The sequence below is a fragment of the Panthera uncia genome, chromosome E3 (genome assembly GCF_023721935.1).
Source record: "Panthera uncia isolate 11264 chromosome E3, Puncia_PCG_1.0, whole genome shotgun sequence".
Classification (NCBI taxonomy): Eukaryota; Metazoa; Chordata; class Mammalia; order Carnivora; family Felidae; genus Panthera; species Panthera uncia.
This window is the reverse complement of record NC_064815.1, coordinates 3,412,073-3,433,485: the sequence shown is the minus strand read 5'-3', so window position 1 is coordinate 3,433,485 and position 21,413 is coordinate 3,412,073. Positions and strand designations below refer to the sequence as shown.

Genomic DNA, 21,413 nt, shown 5'->3' with positions numbered 1-21,413 from the left:
TCTAGCCCTACAGAAAACCTTCTGCTTAGCGGATAGCGGTCTTGAGCAGCATTAAATTCCAAAATTCAAAGAGAGATGACAGGTCAGGCACCTGAACAACTGGGGAACCTCAGGACCTTGGGGGTGGGGCGTGGCCCTTCAGAGGGGCTCTCAGATCTCCTAAGGATCTCTAATTTCCATTCAGGGAGGCTCTCCCCTTGCAGAGCTCCCCAGCAGGATTGAAAAAAGACTGGCATCAGTCAGTTTAAACATGGCATTCTGGCCCCATCAGCCAGTGCATAATAGATTGGTATTTCCTAAAAGTGTTTCTAATTCTCTTTTCCGTAATGCGGTCTACTGCCTTGTATTTTGGGGTGCATGCAAATAATATGAACCTGTTAAATTAAAAGCTTAAAATATACTGTTATGTTGTGGCCCTGTTTTGGAACTTCTTCGATTTTTCAGTATACTAAATGCTCCCCCCACTCCACACATGGGGCTTGGGTACCTCTGGCCTCCTCCAACTCCCCAAGAACCTCCAGAACACATTAGTCCTCTCAGTTTCCAGATGGGAAAACTGAGGCTGGAAAGAGAGGCTGTCTGTTCCTTGTCTTCTGCTGTCACTTCTAGGGATCATAAATTCCAGGGCTGTGGGTTCAAAGGATGTGGGGTGGTGGTTTGTGCAAGGGTGTGTGTGCAGTGGGGGGAAGCAGCAAGTGGGGGGGGTGGGCTCGGCGGGAGTCCTAAGACTTGGGTTCCCGGTTGCCCTGCCCCCTCCCACCAAGGTCGGAGAATAAAAATAACAACCGTTCATATTCACTGAGCACTAACTATGTGCCAGGCACTGGGCCCGCGTGTATCACCACTTTCGGGTCTTCCAACGACCCTACAGGTCCCATTGTGACTCCCCTTTCCAGAAGAGGAAACCGAGGAAGGAAAGGTGTAGGAAGGACAGGATCACAAAGTTGAGAAGTGGGCCTGAGAAGGGGTTCTCCAGCAGGAAGTCGGATTCCAGATCCGTCGTTCTGAACCCTTACGGGAAGGTTGGAGGAGAAAAGGGGGGCAGAGGGACCGGAGAGGGGAGGGAGTGGAAATCCGTCCGGGCGAGCGCGGCGGAGGGACTCCTGGCTGCCCGTAGCGGCGCGATTCTGCCTCTTTCCCCGAACTGCGCGGCAGACTCCGCCCCAAACTTGGCCCGAGTTGCGCCCGGGGGCGGCCGGGGGCCGGGGGCGCTCCCCGGGCCGCAGCCTTTCCCTCCGGCGTCCCCCCACCCGCCTGCCGCCGGCCCTCCCACTCCGCTCTCCGGGCCCCTGACATCACGCCCCGGGAGGCGGGATCCGGGAAGGAGGGGACGCGGGGAGGAGGCTCCGCGCCACCGTGAGGGAGGAGGGAGGGCGCGCAGTCCCAGCCCAGAGCTTCAAAACAGCCCGGCGGCCTCGCCTCGCGCCCCAGCCCGTCCGTCGGTCCAGCCGCCTGCGCCCGGTGAGTGGGGCTCGCGCCCGGGAAGCGCGCGCGGGGCGCAGGGCCACGTCGGGGGGGCTCCGGGCAGCGTGCGCCCCGGGAGCCGGCCGCGCGCCCCTGCGCGCACGGGACCGAGGGAGTCCCGCCGTTGGTGGGGGGGCAGGGAGGGGCCGAGGCCCATCCGTACCGAACCCTCCCCCCCCCCCACGGTCCTCCGCCAGGGGACCAGGGCGCGGACCTTCCCCGTGCGCCGAGTTCGCCGCGCACCCCGAATTCCACCTCCCCACCCCCGGACCGCTTCCTGCGCCTTTTGCGCCGAGGCGGGCGGGAAAAGTTCTGGGAGGAGTCAGGGCGGCTCCCCTCGCCCCCGCCGACTGCCCTCCCGGGGCTCTCGGAGTCCGGCGCAGCCGTCTGTCGCGGGAAGGTCCCGGGCGCCTCGGCGCACCGTCCCCCATCTTACCGAGCGGCGGGCCGGGCTGCGCCCAGGCCGGGTCAGTGGGTACCCCCTCGGCCGCGGCTCCGTTGCGCCCCCCAGCGACGAGGAGCAACTTCCTTGGAGGAGCCTGGAGGCGCCGCTGGGAAGCCGCTTCTCCCTTCTCATTCTGGTTGGGGTGGGGGTCTTTGGCGGCCCCACCCATGGGTTCCAGAGAAAGGGGAGGCTGGAGCTCGAGTATAGAGGGACTATACACTCTCCAAATCCAGGGTCCTAAACACACCCCAAGGAGGCCCTGATTTGGGGCTCCCATGGGGACATCATAAATGGGAGCCGGTTGAGGGTATCTGGACATGAGGGATACCCCGCAGAACAAAGCCCTCCTTCCAGGCCGCAGAAGCCACCCCTTATTTTTGGAACAAGGCGGACAGCCCGGTATCAGGTTTGGGGAAAGTCACCCTGCCTCCTTCCAAACTCCAAAGACGTGTGTGTGTGTGTGTGTGTGTGTGTGTGTGGAGTGGGATTGGCTCGGGTGATCTTGTAATTTAGCGGTGTCTATAATGGAGAGGCAAGCCTGAAAAGTGACAGGCAGAGGAAGGGTGAGGGGCTTGGGAAGGCTGCAGCCCCAATCTTGTAGGATCCCACTGTCGAAAGGCACCTAGGGCGGGCAGATTCATAGGGCAGAAACAGAAAGTACAGGTTGCCAGGGACTGGGGTGGGGTGGGGGGTTATCGCTTAATGGGTAAGTTTTATGTTGGGGAGGGTGAAAACATTTGGGGTATAGACAGTGGTGATGATTGCATGACATTTGGGGTGTATTCAATGTCACTGAATTCTACAGTTACAAGTGCTTAAATGATCGATGGTCGATTGTATGTATTTTTATCACCATTAAAAAAAAAAGTCTCCAGCCACCTCTGTACTTCCGTCTGAATTAGTGGAGTCTCAGAGGCTGCTGACCATTGCAAGCCACCTCTCCCAGAATTTGGCCTCGGTACAAGGAAGTAGAAGTGAGGCTGAGGAAGAGACAGGAGCCCGGGTCCCCCTAGGACTGCGGGAGGGACCCGGATGGGAACTGAAGCTAATGGAGTGTTTGCGGAACGCCTGTGCAGCATTCAGTGCGCCCACGCTCTCCCCTTCTGGAAGCTTCACACAGCTGCGTCCATCCCTGCTCCCAGGTGGCAGGTGGGGAGAGCCAGGTGGGAGACGTCAAGTCAATTTCTCAAGAGCACTGAGCTAGTGAGTGCCCAGAGCCAGACTTTGAACCTCCCTCTCCCCAAGCCCTCCCCTTATCCACCTGGAAATGCCCCGGTGGGTTTCCTGGAATGGGGCGGGAAGGTGGGGGGGGGTGGGGAGACCCTTCTGGGAAAAACAGGGCCCAGATGCCAAGCCCAGAGCCGAGGGAGGGGCATGGGGGTGGCAGGAAGACGCCTAACCTGTTTTCCCACTGAGGGATTTGGGATCTGCCCCCGCCAGGAATTGAGGGCCAGGAATTGAGGAGTGGGAGTTGGAGAGCGGGCCACGTAGCCTGGAGCTTGCTGTGTCCCTAAAGTGGGGAAACTGAGACTCCCTAAAGTGGGGAAATCTGGGGACTGGTGTCTGGGGTGGAAGCCACGGAGGTGGCCAGCCTGGTGGTGGGGAGGCTCGGGGGCTGCGGCTACACCGCCCACCCAGCAAAGTGACACCCTGTCTGGCAAACGGGGCTCCGTGGCATCTAACTGTAAATACAGGGCACGTCCATTCAGTCACCCCTCCCTGGCTTCACAAGACGCTGTCTTCCTGCGATGGAAGCAAACGTTTCACCTAGATTTCCTTTCTCAGCCTCGCACGTACATTCCAGGCAGGAGCCGAAACCACGTGCGTGTGCGTTCAGAGTCTCCATTTTACAGCCACAAGTGATTCATAGGTTGACTCAACTGGCCAAGTTTTCATCCCCTGGGGACTGTCCTGCCCCTCAGCGGCCTTCCTGGTTGATGGGGGCACAGCAGAGGCCAGCTCGCTGTCGCAGTAGACTCGGTCAGACGTGACCAGGAGGGGAAGTCTGTCGAGACAAAAATATAGAAGTGTTTTTGCAAGGCCAGATGGGACGGCCATTGGATTGCTGGCTGGTTGATGAGTCGTTTGGGAGGAAGAATCCAACCACCCTCCCTGGGGGGGCAGGTGTGTGTGTGTGTGTGTCTGTGTTTTGTAACATGTGGCCGCTGCCCAGCTCTGTGGACAAGTGGGGCTCTGACACAGAGGAGGGGTGGCGGCTGCCATGCCCGAAAGGTAGGGTGGGGTCCCAGGCACTGGAGCAGAGTCCTTGGAGAAGAGGCAGGTGAAGGTTGGTGCCGGGCTTCTAGGAGGGAGAATCAGCCCTGGACGTCGGCTTAGGAGAGCAGGCACTTGGTGGTGGCAGCTGGAGTGGGGAAAGGAGGCACCTGGCACCTTAGACGGACCGGAGGCCTGACTCTTGGACTTGGCTTCAGCTTGTCCGGGGAAGAATAGGGGTTGGGGTGGGGGTGGTGGGAAGCAGAGGCTCCCCTTTCTTGCCCCAGGCGTGATGGAGTTACCCAAGGCCCTGCAGGAGTTACCCAGAGTGCAGAGTGGAATCCTCCCCAGATGCATCTGGCTCTCGTTAGGGACAGGCCAAGGCGGGGGGGGGGGGGAGTCTAAAAATATCAGAGGCAGAACTGCTACCCAGCGAGAGTGCTGGGCTAGTAACCGGATACCCAGGGTGGGGGCTGGTGGTGGTGCCTGTGACGCAGAGCTAGCGTAGCTCTGTTCCAGTCACTTGGGTTCTTCCAGGCAGCTGAGCCTTGGGCAAGGACCTGGGAGGGGCGAGAGCTGTCTGCATTCAGGGCAGCCAGGGGCTAAGATGGGGAAATTTCAAGGGCGTGAGAACCTTAGAAAATCCCAGTTTGACAACTAGGGACACCCTGACTTGCCCCAGGTCACCCGGCAGGTTGTCAGCAGAATCAGGAGCAGATCTGGGTCTAAGGGTGCACTGCCCAGGAGCTCAGTGGCATCGGAGCCGTCATGGGGGTTCCAGGCCAGGTCCCCAGGATCAGGGTCCCTTATGGCATGTGCCATCCACCTGGGATGCTGAGTTTTCCGTGCTCACGTACTGATGGGAGAAAGGTAGACAAGATACTATGCCCAGGCAGTAGGTCACTTCCCGCTGGGCCTTGGGTCACTCTCGGGCCCAGCCGTTGGGCTCTGGGGGATGTTTGCCCATCCTGGGGCAGGATGTAGGGAGGAGGAGGGGCTGAAGGAGAACCAGCTATATGAGTCCCTCCCTCCTTCCCATCTCAAGACACTGTTGGTTTTGTTCAAGAGGTATCTGCTGTGCCTAATGAGTAAGTTGTTAACGTGAATAACTGAATTCCTACGGCCCCCACTGTCCTTGGGAAGTGGAGCTGCTTTTGATCTAAAAGGGAAGTGAGGGCTTAGAGATTGCCCCAGTTCCTGCCCTCTGTGGACAGGTTGGATGACCTCAGCTTCTAGAAGCTTCCTAGCATTCCTAGGTGGTGAGCTGGAGGAGGGGTCACGGGGGGCGACATTTGGCATGGAGATTATCTTGAGGAATACGGGTGTAAAGGGTGTAAGCTCCCTATCACCGTGTGGGATGTGGGGACGGAGAAGTTAAGTCCCTCACTGCAGATGGCTTCCCCGTGGAGAAGTCACTTGGAACGTTTCTGGTTCTGACACTTCTGATCACCGATGTATCTGGCAAACGCCGTCAATAGATACGACTCAGAGTCGTCTCGTTCGTCTTGTTCTCATGAATGCTTCTCACAGTGTGTCGTCACTGGCGGCATGCGAGATATTTTTTGAAGTTCTGCAAGCTGAACGTGAACCAAGAAAGAGTAATCATGTCTTTCTGTCAGTTGGGGTTTCACATCAACGGCACCCAGACCGGTTCACAGATACACCGTTTGGTAGAGTGAAACTACAGTTGATGCTTTCAGCTTTAACACGTTTTTTAAAAAATAATCGAAGGGTGTCGTGGATAAGCCCGGCTGATCCAGAGCAAAAAGCTTAGCCCTGGCATGACTGCCGTTTGGGAATTGGCATCACCGTGACCGGGATGGACACGCAGTTCACGCTTCGGACGACGCCACCGATCCTGGAGTATCTGTGAGCTCTCCGCCCCAGCTTCGCTTCCGCAGAAAGATCTGTGTGTCTGGCCTCAGACCTCGCAGCCACTCAGCTTCCCAGAGAGTCTCTCCCTTTAATGAGGGTCCTTGTGCTGCCCAGATGACCTCGGACGTTGCTCTGAGGATGGGAGGAGTTGTGTGTCGGTGTAGATAGGAGTGGCTTGCTTGAACCGAGGGAAGGGCGAGGGAGCGGCTGGCTGGCCCCCTTTCATCTTGCTGGGTACGATTTAGCAACTCTGTGCAGAGAGCTGCTACAGGCAGAGAGGGATTTCGCTGTCTTCCAAGGAGGCTGAAGCCTGGTCCAAGGATGCTTGTGCCAGGACCGGGACGGAGACAGAGATGTGGTTTCGTGGAAGCCGGTGGTTGTGGTGGGCAAAGGGTTTCCTTAAGCCTCGTGGGACCGGAGACGGGCTCAGCAGAGTCCCTAGGATTTCCCCAAGCAGCGATGGTCCTGGGTGTGCGGGCGGGAGCAGAGAAGGACGGCGGACAATGCTGGCGGGATCCCACTCGAGGAGCAGTGTGCAGGTCGCCTGCCGTTCAGGGAGGGCAGCAGGGGGCACGGAGCGGGACGGGGAGAGAGGGGCCGGGTGGAGGGGCTTTCCTCCAGATCCCCAAGAACCTGGCTAGGGAGGCGGGCATGATGATGTTCACACAGCATTGTTGCAGTGGAAAAGGCAGAGAGAGAGAGAGAGAGAGAGAGAGGGAGGGAGAGAGAGGGAGAGGAGAGAGGCGGGGGGGGGGGGGGGGGAAGAGGAAGTAACCTAGAAGCAACCTAAATATCCATCGGTCGTTAACAGGACAGTTTACAGAGGTTAAAAGGAATGAGATTCATCTGTGTGTCCCGGTGGAGAAAGATCCGTAAGGCATTGTTACAGCAAAGCGATCGGTGGGGAAATACTCTTTTTGTATGAAAACCAACAAGGACTAGCGGCGTTTCCTGTGGCCTCGTATGTATCGTGTGGACATAAGGAAGAGTGTCTGGAAGGACACATCAAAATAGGTCTGGTGGCTGCCTCTGGAGAGAGGGGAAGGAAAGGAACAGCAATGGCAGGAATGGACACAGGAACCCCAGCCTCGTCTGTACCAGAGAGCATGTATTCACGCGCTTCCTCTGTACCTGAAGTTCCATAAGTTCCGGTAACCCGGGGCCAGGGTAATGGGGGGCCATCCAGCCCCCGGGGAGCGTTCCCTTCGGAACATCCCACTGTGGACGCCTCGTGGGTGTAAGGGTTTTCCTGTCTGGGTGCTGTTAACAGAATGGGGCGACAGTGAATATAGTGGCCCCAGTAGGGCCATTATGAGAACCCCCGAAGGGTATCCAGGAGGCCTTGGGGAATGGGAGCTTTGAAGAGAATTCAGAGACACGTAAGGAGCCGGGGCTGGAGCCGCATTTTAGGTTGGTTATCTGAGGGGAGTAGAAAATGGCTTGCATTCTGGCGCCATTGTCCGTGGCAATAATAATAATTACCATTGCTGTTGTTCTAGCATTTGTAAGGTGCAGAGCAGTTTCCTGGGCCACGGGCTTTGTATCCTTTATCTCATTTAAAATGAACACCAACCCGGGATGCCTGGCTGGCTCCCTCGGTGGAGCCTGCAACTCTTGATCTCAGGGCTGTGGGTTCGCGTCCCACGTTGGGTGTAGAGATTGCTTAAAAACAGAATCTTAGGGGCACCTGGGTGGCTCGGTCATTTGAGCATCTGACTTTGGCTCGGGTCATGATCTCGCGGTCCGTGACTTTGAGTACCACATTGGGCTCCCTGCTGTCCGCACAGAACCCGCTTCGGATCCTCTATCCCCCTCTCTCTTCTGCCCCTCCCCCGCTTATACACACGTGCACTCTCTCTCCCCCTCTCTAAAAAATGAGTAAACAGTAAATAAATAAATAAATAAATATTAAAAACACCAAACAACCGCCCCGTGAGGGTAGGGACTTCTAATTCCCGTTAGTAGATGGAAAAGTGGAGTCTTAACATTTTTGCTTAAAACCACACAGTGGCTGTGTTTTGGATTTGAATCCTGGTCTGGTGGACCCCACAGACCCTGCTGCATTTGATGTATCCCGCCACGTCCGTCTTTGTGAAAACAGACATCTGCGTCCTCCTCTTGGAATAATCCCGGCCCGTCGACCCGGGAAAGTTCCTTTGTTAGCACATGTTTTGGTGGGTGTCCCGGAGGCTGGCATCCTTCCTCCGAAGCCGGCCATCTGGGCAGGCCTGGGGGCCCCCCCGGCCGTGAGCTCTCTGCCCCCCAGCCTGTCTCACGGAGGACGGACCCGCCCCTCCCCCAGGCCGTCTTGATTCTGTTTCAGGTGTGTGTGGAATGGCATTCTGGGAATCCCGCTTTGGCCAGGAACCTGGAGTCTAAAGCTATCCGTTCTTTCTGCTGGTCTTTGCCGAAAGCCAGGGCTGGTGGATGCGGGGACGGACCCATCCGGTGAGGTCACGGGGGTGCCTCCAGAATCCAGCACCCAGCTCAGCGTGCAGTAGCCGGTGCTCCGGGACCCTCTGTCCTGTGAAGTGCTGAGAGAGGGAGTCACCCTGGAGTCTTGGGGCTCCATGCTTCCCAGCCGGCCCCAGAGGAGGATCCCAGGGGTGGGTGAGGAGCCAGCCGGAGGCTGCAGGGGGTGAGAAGAGAGGGGAGAGACTCGGGGGTGGGGTGGAAGAGATAACTGGTGCTGGGACAGCTAGCCGTTCCCTGTCCTTCCCGTGGCGGGCTCCGCCTGGAGCCGCGTCAGGCCCCGGATGGCACGGTCAGCGTCCATTTGTGTCAGAGTGACACGGGGTCACATTCTTCTAGGGCAGAGCCCGAAAGAGGCTTCATTGCCGCCACGCCCAGAGTGCCGTCTGCACACCCACGGGCGTTAGGAGGCAGCTTCTATAGCATACGGGCAAACGTTAGAAACTGTGATGTGCTCATATTTATTTAAAATTTGCGTTACTAAAATGTCCATCGCTTGGCCCGGGATATGGCTTTTCCTTTGATGGAGTGATACACGCTTAAAAATGAATCGACTCAAGCTCATGTGTTTTAAAGACGGTTATGGGTCACGTGTGACCCTGGGGGGGGGATACGGAGACAGGGCAGAACTGATAATAGTGTTGTCTCTGTCACTGTTTCCCTTCACTCCGTGATGTGCCCACCCCATCCCCCGCCCACCCCCAGATGCCACGAGTGTTGGCTGCTAACACAAGCTCCCCCTTTTCTGGGCAATTTCGAGGACCCCCTCACCCCTCTGGAGACAGCCGGGAAATTGTGCTCCTGCCCCCTGGGTCTATGGACCACACCCCGGGGCACCTGCCCAGCTGTGTCCACGAGCCTGGCTGAGGTCCCGCCGCCCTCTCCCAGGTGGGGCCCTGGGGCTCTCCCAACAGTTTTCCAGGCTAGAGCTGATGAGCCTCGGAATATTCCTCTCCCTGCACCCAGAGGCTGGGTGGGACTTCCCAAGCGGAAGGAGGACACTGATCGTCTGGAGGCCCTCTTCTTGGAGATGCTTCCGGTCTCCACTCACCCTTCCGCCTCAGGGCCTGCACAGGGCTCTGGAGTGGCCTCGCGCCGTCAGGGGTGGCGGGTTACCGGCCCCCAGTGAGCTCAGCCATCTCTGCACACCGGCCTGTTCTGGACAGTCCGTGCAAATGGGATCGTGCGCCGCGTGGCCTTTTGCGTCTGGCTTCTTTTCCCTCGCAGCACGTCTTCGTGGTTCTTCCCTGTTGCGGCACGTGTTGGTGCTTTCTCCCTTTTCAGGGCCGAATAATATTCCACCATATGGGTGTCACCGCTTGTGTTCATCTGTTCACGAGTTGCTGGACACAGGGGCTGCCTCCACCTCTTGGCCGTGGTGAGGAACGCTGCGGTGGACATTCAGGTACCTACTTGGACCCGTGTCCCCGTGTCTGTTGGGTGTATCCCTCCGCGTGGAGTTGCTGGCTCGGATGGTAACAGTGTTTAACTGCTCGAAGAGCAGCCAGCCTGTGTTCCAAAGTGGCTGTACCTTCTTATGTTCCCACCAGCAGGGTTCGAAGGCTCCAGGTTCCTGGGGGCTGGGGCCTCTGGGCCTAAGGGAGGACCCACCAAAGGGTCTGGGACCCGCTGACCCAAGTGAGTGGGCGGTGGGGGGGGGGTCTGGAAGGAAGAGGGGTGTGCCTGCTGTGTGGGCACCTGCCGGGGGTACAGTTGCAATCCGTGCAAGGTGCTGTTTTCTGCACGACACTGCAGTGACTTTCGAAGGCGCTGGACACGTCACATGGCGCGAAATCACTCTGTGAGAGGTGGTTCCCTTTCCGATCCTCTTTCAACAATCCTGATTCCATCGAGGGAAAAATCTTAGTGGGTGCTGACACGTTTCATGCCTTTCCAGCTTCGCGTTCCTTCTTCAGACGGTGCGTGTCTTCGGTGTAGCCCTCGGACAGACAACAGCACTGAGCCAGAACTCGGGGACTTTTGCGGGGGTGGGGGGGGCGTTTGTTTTCACAATCAATCTCTATTTGTAGCAAGTGATGCTGATTTTCCACTGCCAGGGAGCCAGAAGATTTCTTTTAAAAATACGTGTATTTCTGTTAGCGAGTGGGTTTATTTAAAGACCAGGATGAAGTCGATTCCCAGAGTGGTACTCGAGAAGGTGATGGCAATGGAAGTCGGGAAAACCTTGTTCTGGGATGTAGGGCCCGATAATCACTGGTCTTCAGTGTTTCACAGAGGGAATCTCTTCCTGTCGTTTGTCCCCACTTCCCCCCTCCCTGCCCAGTTAAGGGGCGTGACTTGCCAACTCTCAAGTTAGCGAATCTGTATGGGCTGGGAACCCCAATGGAGAGATGCTGGGTTAGAGTTCTCCAAGAAGCAGAACCAACAGGATGTGTATATATAGAGAGAGATTTATTTTAAGGAATTGGCTTACGTAGTTATGGAGGCTGGTGGGTCCAAAGTCTGCACGGTGGGCTGGCAGGCTGGAGACCCAGGGAGAGGAGATGCTGTAGTTCAAGTCCGAAGGCCGTCTACTGGCTGAATTCCTTCTTGCTTGGAGAAGGTCAGCCTTGTTCCAGTCATGCCTTCGCCTGATTGGATGAGGCCCACCCACATTAGAGAGGATAATCTGCTCTTCTCGAAGCCCACCAATGTAAATGTTAATCACACCCCAAAACACCCTCACAGAAATACGGTGGCTCAACCAAGTTGACACAGCTAAGGATCACAGCTGCTTTAGGGGAGGCAAGGCACATAGCATTATATAAAACAGAATCCCTTTTAAATCATTCCCTTCCAGTCTTCCAAGGAGAAAGTCTCAGTTTTGTGCCAAGTTGCCTTCAAACTTCCCAAACACTTGTGACATCCTGTTTCAGCAAGGAGACAGCAAGTTGGCTTGGGACCTGGCTTTCAGCGGCCCCGGTTTCTAGCTGGCATCTAGTAACATTGTTTTGTTCCCATTGTATTTCTTTTTCCCAACACCCTTGGTTAATGGCAGGCAACGAGGACTTTCCATTTGAGTCCTGGTACAAGGTTTCCTTTTATAAAGATGTAAGCTTAGGGGCGCCTGAGTGGCTCAGTCCGTGGAGCGGCCGACTTCGGCTCAGGTCATGATCTCACAGTTTGTGGGTTTGAGCCCCGCGTCGGGCTCTGGGCTGACAGCTCAGAGCCTGGAGCCCGCTTCAGATTCTGTGTCTCCCTCTGCCCTCTGCTGCCTGCACTCTGTCTCTCCCGTTGTCTCAGAAATAAACATTAAAAAAAATTTTTTTTAAAAAGATGTAAGCTTAGAAAGTGAGGAACTCACTAGTACCAAGGGAATTACGGGACCCACCTGAAATTCCGAAGGTGGTACACAGGGGAAAGCGACGTAAGCATAGTGGGGCCGGTGCCCGAAACAGCCCCTCATGCTCCACGTTCCCTGAGCTGCCCGTTGCCATTTTTGACTTCTTTCCCCCCCAGGAGACCGTGCTAGTGGTTGATTTCCATGTGGAGGGTCCCACCGGAGAGTGGTGGCAGTGGACAGGGCGAGAGCACCCTGGCTCTGTGGGAAGGGCTGGCCTGGGGGCGGTGGTTCTGAGAAGCTCCTTGACCATGATAATGGTCGTGGTTGCTGGCTTGCATCCCAGCCGCTGCTCTAAGCACTCGTGCTGTAGTATCTCCCAGAAGTCCTAGAAGGTAGGTGTGCCATCGTCATCCCCGTTTTACCAGTGGGGAAACTGAGGCACAGAGGGGTTACAGTGCTAGGCTCCAGTCCAGTCAGTCTGGCGCTGTTTCCTTGCATATTTTGCCCCCGTTACCTCCTGTTCATCTTCTCCCCTCCGTCCACCTCCCCGTGTTAACTCCCCTGGAGGTGCGGGCCCGGCTTTCCTGGTCTGGGGGCTCCTCGGCCAGGCTACGTTGTAGGAAGTGATTCCTGGTCCCTGACTTGGCGGCACAATGCGTGTACAGAAATGCCAACTCTTGTCACTTAGGAAAGGTGACGGGCTGTTAACGTGAATGCCTCCGATCTCCCGGGGATTACTTGAAAGTCACTAGTACAGAGTGTTCTGTGAAGGCAAAAACATTCCCAGCCTAATGGCTGTGAGGATGGGGTGACGCCCCGAATCTGACGCCGGCTTCGGCCCTGGCTGCCTAATCCAGTTCCACCTCCCTGCCACGCTGACATGCTGCATGCCTGCAGGGACACCAGCAGCCCTCTCTGGGCTGGGGTGTGGGTCTGCTGGGTGGCATAATGCCAAGGAGCTCCTTGGATTCCAGCAGCCGGCGGTGAGATCTTTAATTGAGGGGCTCAGGCAGCAGTCATGGGCAGGATGACAGTTACTAGGTCTTCTGCGAAAGCTGCCCAAGCCAGCAGACGTTCAGCAAATAATTGCTGCGCAACCTTGAGCTCTGGGGATATGATGAGCGAGACATTGTCTCTGCCCCTTGAGGACCGAATCTGATAAAGCAGTGTTTCCACTGTAGCAGTTAGCTTCTGCTGTGTAACAAACCACTCTGAAACGTCGTGGCATAAAACGGAAACTGTTCACGGGGAAACCTCGCTTCGTGAGCGCAGATCATTGCGGAAACGTGCTTGTCCAAAGCGCTCGCGTACCAAGGCGAATTTCGGGAACGTTGGCTCGGTTGCGATCATGTGACATTTGCTATCGCCTACTGCTCGTATTGCGAGACATCGCTCGTTTATCAAGTTGAAATTTATTAGAAACGTTTGCTTGTCTTGCGGAACACTCGCCGAACACGTGACTCACAATCCAAGGTTGTACCGGGTTTAGTTCGTGATTCTGCAGGTGGGTGGTGTGGGCTGGGCTCGGCTGGGCGCTCTCTTGGGTCTGTGGTCAGCTGGTGGGTCAGCTGGGGGCTGGCTGGTCGAGCGTGGTCTTCGCCGGAAAGGCTGATCTCTGCCCCGTCCAGTCTCCTGCCCTCCAGCTTGTTCATGTGGTAGCTGAGCAGAGAGAGAGAGAGGAAGTGCGTGAGGTCTCGGGAGGCCCCCCGCTCCGCACTGGCCACTGCGTCCCTTCCACTGCCTTTTCTTGATAGAAGAAATCACAGGGGCAGCCAGGGTTCAGTGGGTGGGGAAATAGATTCCACCTCTTAAAGGGAGGAGACGAGTTGCAAAAATTTTGTTAAAATCGTGTGTGCTTCTGAACATGAGGGATGTTGGTCTGCCTTTTTATATTCTTGTGATGTCTTGCCTGGTTTTGGAATCGGGGTAATTCAGGCCTCCAAGGATGAGTGTGGGGGGGGGGATGTCGGAGGTGTGGGGGGGCAGGTTCCCTCTTCTTTGGTTTCATTCAGTTGGTGTTATCCTTTCTTGAGTGTTTGGCAGAATTCACGAGGGAAGCCATCTAGGCCCGGAGTTTTATCTTTGGGAAGGGGCTCCAGGCCCTTGATAAACATTTCTTCTTCCTTCTGTTAGCAAACTTGAAAAGAAAAGTCTAGGTCTGGTTCTTTTTCTTAGCTGTTCAGCTCCTTGAACTCTGTCTTGTTCAGTCATTCCCTCCGTACTTATTTACTGAGCACCATCGACAAAGCAGGCACTGTTCTAAGTGCTGGGACGGCCGTCTGCACCACACAGAAGGTCCCTGACGCCATCACGGAGGAGAGCGATAATGCCCAGGTAAACAGGTGCATTGTGGCATCAGGCCGCGGCAGGTGCCGTGGGAGAAAGATAAAGAAGGGCTGTAATGTACGTCACTAACATTGTCCTCAGCAAGTTTGCCTGTCTCTTCTTTTTTTTAACGTCTATTTTATTTTTGAGAGAGAGCGAGAGCGTGAGCAGGGAAGGGGCAGAGAGAGAGGGAGACAGAGAATCCGAAGCAGGCTCCAGGCTCTGAGCTGTAGGCACAGAGCCCAACGCGGGGCTCGAACCCATGAACCGCGAGATCATGACCCCAGCCGAGGTCAGACGCTTTACCGGCTGAGCCACCCAGGCGCCTGGACGCCTTCTTTTCTAAGGTCTCCTCTCTCAGCCTCTGTTTCTGGGTCCCACCGTCCGCTCTTGGTTTTCTCCCCACCCTGTGCTTACCACCCCCTCCTCCTCCGTCCCCTCCCCTGGCCCAGTGCTTTCTCCACGTGGGCTCCACGTCCCACCTGCCCACCCGCCACACCGGCGGGTTCTGCTAGGTGCTCCTGTTCTCTCCTGAGAGAAGGTCCCACCCGTATTCCCACCACCTGGCCACGTGTCCACATCGTTCCCAGACTTGGCTAAACGTGCTGGGCCGTTGCCCTTGCCCTACAGACGTGCTCCTCCCGCTCGGACCCGCGTGCATCAGCATGCTCAAGCTGGGGGCCCCCCACCCCTCAGCCGGTGCCAGGCCTGGTGACTCTGCTTCTGAGAAGTTCTCGCTGGTGCCTCCGGCCTCAGCTGGTGCTCACCGGCCTGTTGCTGCCTTGGTCCAGACCCTTGTTCCCCACCAGGGATCTACCCCAAAGGTGTCAGCCCTTGGCCTGCTTCTAACCCACCCTCTGACTTCCAGAGGCAGATCTTGGTACTTTCCTCCTTAAGGGGCGCCTGGGTGGCCCAGTCCCTTAAGCGTCCGACTTGGGCTCAGGTCATGATCTCGCGGTTCGCGAGTTCGAGCCCCGCGTCGGGCTCTGTGCTGACAGCTCGGAGCCTGGAGCCTGCTTCGGATTCTGTGTCTCCCTCTCTCTGCCCCTCCCCTGCTCATGCTCTGTCTCTGTGTCTCTTTCAAAAAATAAATAAACATTAAAAAAAAAAAAACAACAAACAGTCTTCCTCACTTCCTGCTTTACTCATTTGTGTATCACCAGGGCCCGGTTTATGGGGGGCGCTCAGTAAATGCTCATTTACTCAGGAGCAGGGGACGCCTGGGTGGCTCAGTCAGTTAAGCGTCGGAGTTCGAGTCCCGTGTCGGGCTCTGTCCCGAGAGCTCAGAGCCTGGAGCCTGTTTCAGATTCTGTGTCTCCCTCTCTCTCTGCCCCTTCCCCTTCTTTTGCTCTGTCTCTCTCTGGAAAATAAATAAACATTAAAACAATTTTTTTAAAAAACAAACAAGTAAATAAAAGCAGTGAGCAGTAGGCTAGACTCTGAGCCTGCTTCTGCCACCTGCTAATTTGATGGTATGAACAAATCCTCTCATTTTGACTTCTAGCCAGCAAAGGGGATCCTAGCTCTTGCCCATCTGTGTGACGGGGCTGTCACCTCCCTGACAAAAGGAAAAGGAAATTCAGATTTAGGGTGGGCAATGTTGTAGTTTCTCTAGTGCTGGGTTGCCTAGGTTCAAGTCCCAGACCCAGCCTTTACTGGCTGTGTGACCCTGCGGACGTCGCTTCACTTCTCTGAGCCTTTCCTTCGCCTCTAAAAGGAGGCTAATTGTAGCACCTACATCATGGTGTTTTGTGACGAATGAGTGAGAGCCCAGAACAGTGCCTAGCACACGGTAGGCACCGAATGTCGCCTGCCACCATTGTTGACGTCGGACTGAGAGACTCAGGCCTGCGCAGGCAGGATCGTCCTCGGCGGCTTCTGCCCTGGAGCACCGCCGAATACCCGTGTCCCATGTGTGGCCGTGTCTGCCCCAAGCCCAGTGCTGGCTCCGTGCCCGGAAGCCCCAGCGCGGTGAGAGCAAAGCCGGGCCGCCCAGGGCAAAGGGGCTTCTGCCAGCATCAGGGCATCTCGGACGCCTGGATATTCCAGTGTGGCTGGTGTCCAGATACCAGGGCGGGAGGCCGAGCTGACCTCTGCCTTCCTGCAAACGGAGGCCAAAGCCACCGTCCCCTCCAAGTGCCGCGGGTGCTGGGAGGGGCCTGGGCTCCAGCCAGCTGGCCCGCCAGCTCCGGCGCGGGCCTCGGAGCCCCTGTGGCGGCATGGTGTCCCCCGGGCTTCAGTGCCCAGAGCGTCCTGGGCCTGTCCAGCCCGGGCTGTGGGTGGAGCGCTTCGGGGCCGAGGGAACACCCCCCCACCCCCACCCCGGACCTCCAGACGCCAAGCAGCCCAGGTCTGTTTTGCAAAGCTCCACACCTCAGGGCTGACCTCCTGCCCACAGTTCCTGGAACGGCGCCAACTCAGGCTGAGAACGGGCCTTGGTTTAAATTGTAGGAAGGACTCCGGGGGTGGGCTGAGTGGTCGTCTCAGCAGCGCGCCCTGTCCCGGCGGGAAGCTGGCCGGCTCTCTCTCTTGCTCCCCAGCACGTAAGGGAGCACATGCCAAAGCCGCTTCCTTTTAGGGGCTGCAGGGGTGGGGGGTGGGGGTGTCTCTCTAGGAAGGGGAGGCGAGGAGGGACCTTAACCTTCTTTTCACCTGTAAGGCCTTATGGTGATGTCCCAGCATCAGCGGCAAGCCAAATGGTGCTTCTGGCAGAGGGAGGGGCGGTGAGTCACCAGCAGGACTTTGTCCCCACCCAGGGCCAGACGTGCAGTGCGTGAACACACACACACACACACACACTTCAAGCAAATATCCGACCAAGGCACAAAAGCAGGACAGCCTCTCTACTAAAGAGCCAGTGACAAGCTACCAATCCTCGGTGTGTCCTGTTTGTTGTCTGAGGTCTGGCTGGGCATTTCTGGGAGCGCCGTCCCTCATCCCGTCGGCCATCAGAACTTAAAACTCCCTGAGCCGCCAGTCCTCCTTCGCGTGCCCGGATTCTCCATAGCCCGCCCCCTCCCCCACACTGGCTCTGGTTCTGACGTCCGGAGGATGCTGGCCCCCCTGAAAGCCATTCACTGCTCTTCCTACCCCATTACGGATTCTTTCTCTTGCAAATAATTCTTTTGACTCTGCAGTTCTAATACCCTGGGTTGTCTGTTATTTTATGTGATTATTTTGGTGGGTATTTTATAGCACGGAGAGCATTTAGGCCGTCAATCTGGAGATCCTTTCGCGTGGTTCCTACTGTGCACCAAAATCAAGGCTGTAGAGTGTCTGTGGGACCCACCTGAGTTTCTGGGTGGAAAGGGGGTGCATTGGGATACATTTTGAAAACAGGACTGAGTCCGTGTAGCGTCTGGGTGAGTGTTTTTAGTGATCAACGAGAGGCCTTATCCAAAATCCAGACCAGTCTCCAAGTAGATCAATAAAGACAGCGTTCGATTCAGTGGGGCCAGTGAGTGAGCCAATAGGATCAAAAATGCCAGAAACACTTTTTTTTTTAATGTTTATTTTTGGGAGAGAGAGGGACAGAGCACGAGTGGGGGAGGGGCAGAGAGAGACGGAGACCTAGAATCCAAAGCAGGCTCCAGGCTCCAAGCTGTCGCCACAGAGCCCCACACAGGGCTGGAACTGAGGAATGGCGAGATCGTGGCCTGAGCCGAAGTTGGACGCTTAACAACTGAGCCACCCAGGCGCCCCTAAAGTGTATTTCTGGGTTTTTTTTAAGTTTTATTTATTTATTTTGAGAGAGAGAGAGAGAGAGAGAGAGAGCAAGCACACAGGGAAGGAGCAGAGAGAGAAGGAGAGAGAATCCCAAGCAGGCTCCACACTGTCAGTGCTGAGCCCAAGGTGGGGCTCGATCCCATGACCTTGGGTTTGTGACCTGAGCTGAAAGCAAGAGTCAGACGCTGAACTGATTGAGCCACCCAGGCGCCCCTAGAACGTATTTCTTAATCAGACCCTCTCTAATAAGCCCTGTCCTATCCCAGCCGTAGCTAATGGGCCTGTGCAGACACATGCTGCCTCCCCAGATCCCTCCCGCCTGCTGCAAAGATTGAAGGAAGTCCCACCAAAGGTCAAGGATGCAGGGATGGATGGCTTGACGCTTCCTGAGCCCTGTCACCCGATGTTAACTAGGCTGCCGTGTGATTTCCATTAGGCCCTAACCACGTGAGCGGGGAGGAGGGCAGCAGAAAATGTCCTGGAGCCCGAGGTGGAAAACAGGGGGTTGGAGTCCCAGCTCTGCCCAACTTTGGCAAATCACCTGCAGCCTTTGTGAGCCTCAGTCTTTCATCTGTAAAGTGGGGATAATGATACCTTGCCCTGCCGGCTTCACAGGGCTGACATGAAGGTCCGACACAAGACACGCCGTGTAAACTGCAGCGCGACCTTTAATCATGAAGAATCACGTGGGGTGACCCCTCGGCGCACCCTCTCCCCGGGGACCTGCTGGACCTCCTCCCTGTCTTGGGGGCACGCGTGCATTCCTGTGCGCTGTCGCGGTCAGGGGCAAGTTCACTAGTCCTCCCTGAAGAATGCCCGTCTTTCTTGTCATGTGGCAACAGCAGCTGGCAGAGGGCAGAGGAGGCCGGGGCTGGGAGAGAGGGCCTGGCTGGGTCGAATACCCCACGAGGGACGTCTCACCACGGGCTCGTAACTGTAACAGTGTTCTGCAATAGAAGACTCGGAATGGTAAACATTTGGCGAGAACTAAAGACAACAGACAGAGCCCCCGAGGGGTGGAAGAGGCAACTAGTAACGCCAAGGAAAAGAAGGGTTCTTCAAGGGAAAAAAATGCAGTCAAAGCACACTGTTTGTCTCTGTAGTTGACAACAGCTACGTGGTCAAAAGGTCAAGGTCGATGATTGGCGAATGGCAAGACTGTATGGAGACGGAGAGAGTGGGCAGGTGGGGGGCGACGGTGGTAAAGAGACTCTCCCCTGGGCAGGAAGCTGATGTTTACAGTAGATGAATCAGGCGGGGAGGCTCCTGGCTTGACTCGGTCCGTAGAGCCCGAGACTCTTATCTGGGGCCCGTGAGTTCAAGCCCCCAGGTTGGGTGCAGAGATTACTTAAAAACTAAAATCTTTAAAAAAATCCCCAAAAACAAATACAGTAGGTGAATCAGGAAATAGAAGTGCATATGGAAACATGGAACCCTGGGGAAAAACACAGCTGAAGGGGTTAAAAATGATTGCTTCCGGAGACCGGGAGCAGGGCAGGGCAGAGGCTGTGGTTTTTCATCACACGCCTTTGATCTTATTATCTTTCGTGGTTTTTTTTTTTCCTTGTCATCACCTGTATTATATAGATCAAAACATATTTTTTGAAAAGCTGTGCAAGTGCTAAGACTTTGATTTCTAGACTGGGACTTGAAAAGCTCACCCGTACAGCCTCCCTGCCCTCCTGCCTGGTGAAAGCCATGCTGGCACATGGCAGAGGCTACTGGAAAATGCTTGTGGACATTGGAAACCTGTCTCCCGTCCTCCAAGGGGTCTCCCACTGAGCTCACTAGGGCACCTGGAGTGGGGGCCAGGACACCCTCCAGACCTGACCTTGCTCCTGCTTCCCTGTGGGATCAGAGCAAGCCGGAGCATGGCCTCTGTGCCTGGTCTCGGTTCCTGCCTCTGGGCGATCAGGGCTTTGAGTTTTCTGAGAACATTCATAGTTACGCATTTTTAGAACTGCAATGATAGCAGATAGCTTGCCGTGCACCGGGCACAGCCATGAACATATAGATAATAGATAGATAGATAGATAGATAGACAGATAGATAATAAACAAGTGAACAAAATGAGGTACGCTGAGGCCATGAAAGTCCTCGGAAGAAAATGAACCGGGGGACAGGATAGACAGCACCAGAGGGGGCGTAGGTGCTCATCGGGTGATCTGGGAGCTTCCCTGAGGATGGGCTGTGGGAATTGAGACCTAGACAATGCGAGGGAGAGCCAGCTGAGGGCGGAAAGGAGGGTGTCCTCCAGGGAACTCTCCTCCAGAAAAATGAGACCAGGCCAGCCCGGTAGAGCACTGAAGGCCGCAAGAATAGGGAAAGCAAGAGGCATCGGCATTCAGTAGGTCATTTTTTGGAGGGAAAATAAATCTCTGTGAATGGCAAGGATAAATTCGGTGCCACCTTGGGTTTGGTGGGTTGGCCTTCATGCAGCCCCCAGCCCCGGGGGGTTTGTCTGTCCTTCAGTATCTCCAGAGAGGGTGCACGGAGACCCCGTGCCGGGGTGAAAGATGGGTGTGTGTCACGAGGAGAGCACCGCTGGGAAGGGAGGGCCCAGGGGATGCCAGAGGCTGGTCTGTGCTGGCCAGCATTACACTCCCCGGGGAACTAAGGGTGGTAATAAGTCAAAGACGTGGCATCGAGGCTTCTGCCCCCACACGGGACTCTGCACAGCTGTGGGTCCAGTAGGTCAACTTTGAAGATGGAGTATGGCACAGCACTAAGTGTCCAGTATGGTCAACTGAGCCAAAAAACTTAACAGTAAAATCCACTACCTGCACGTACCCTTTGACGCGGCACCCCCACTTCTAGGACTCTGCGGAGAGCAGCGTAAGGGGGCTCCCTCCCGGCTGGCTCAGTTGGTGGAGACTGCACCCCTGCATCTCAGGGTTGTGTGAGCCCCACGCCGGGTATAGAGATCGCTTAAAAATAAAATATTAAAAAGAAAAGGAAATAAGTGTAAGGATATCCCTGGGCAGTCCGGCGTGAAATAGCAGGACGTCCGGAAAGGACCTGAATGGCCGTCAGCAGGGAACCAGTTGAGCAGACTGGCTTCAGCCACACAGCCCAACACCAGGCGGCCATGCCAACGACGAGGTGGAATCCTGCGCGCCCGAAGAGAATGATTAGTGGTGGGAAGAGAATGACTAGGCTGGAGAATGGGCTCCCGACTCCACACCCAGCTCCCCTCTCGGTGAAGGGAAAGTGGGGCTCGAGGGGAGCAGACACTCCCGCTCCCCTGGGTAGGGAGGAGGTGTGCAGAAAAGCAAAGCACCGCGCAGCGCGCCCTGAGCTCCACCAATCCGGAAGGTGGGCGCTGGATGCCCCCTCCAATCAGGAGCGGAAGAGCAGGTGAGGGGCGGAGCAGGAGGCCGGAAGTGTCACCCAGGTGCAACTCCCTCCACATGGAAACCGGAAGAGTGTGGAATAAGTGTTCCCACATAACTATTTCTGGAAGGACACAGTGGAAAATGGGAAGAGGGGTTCCCTGAAGGAGAGGAAGTAGGAGCCTGGCCTCAGAGATAGTGGTAAAGGGACCCTTGACGTAAAGGTGCAGGAGTGAAGGGCCCTTCTTTAAAGGTTCCTGGGATCTCTCCTACTTAG

General features: G+C 56.1%; 1 protein-coding gene across 1 annotated transcript in view; it reads left to right on the top strand.

Annotated features, from left to right (window-relative positions):
- The first annotated feature begins 1,368 nt into the window (after positions 1-1,368).
- EMP2 (epithelial membrane protein 2) overlaps positions 1,369-21,413 on the top strand; it is a 32,024-nt gene continuing 11,979 nt past the window's right edge. The window contains exon 1 of the mRNA XM_049638230.1: positions 1,369-1,461. The gene's annotated coding sequence lies outside the window, so the exon portion shown is untranslated. The remainder of the gene's footprint in view (positions 1,462-21,413) is intronic.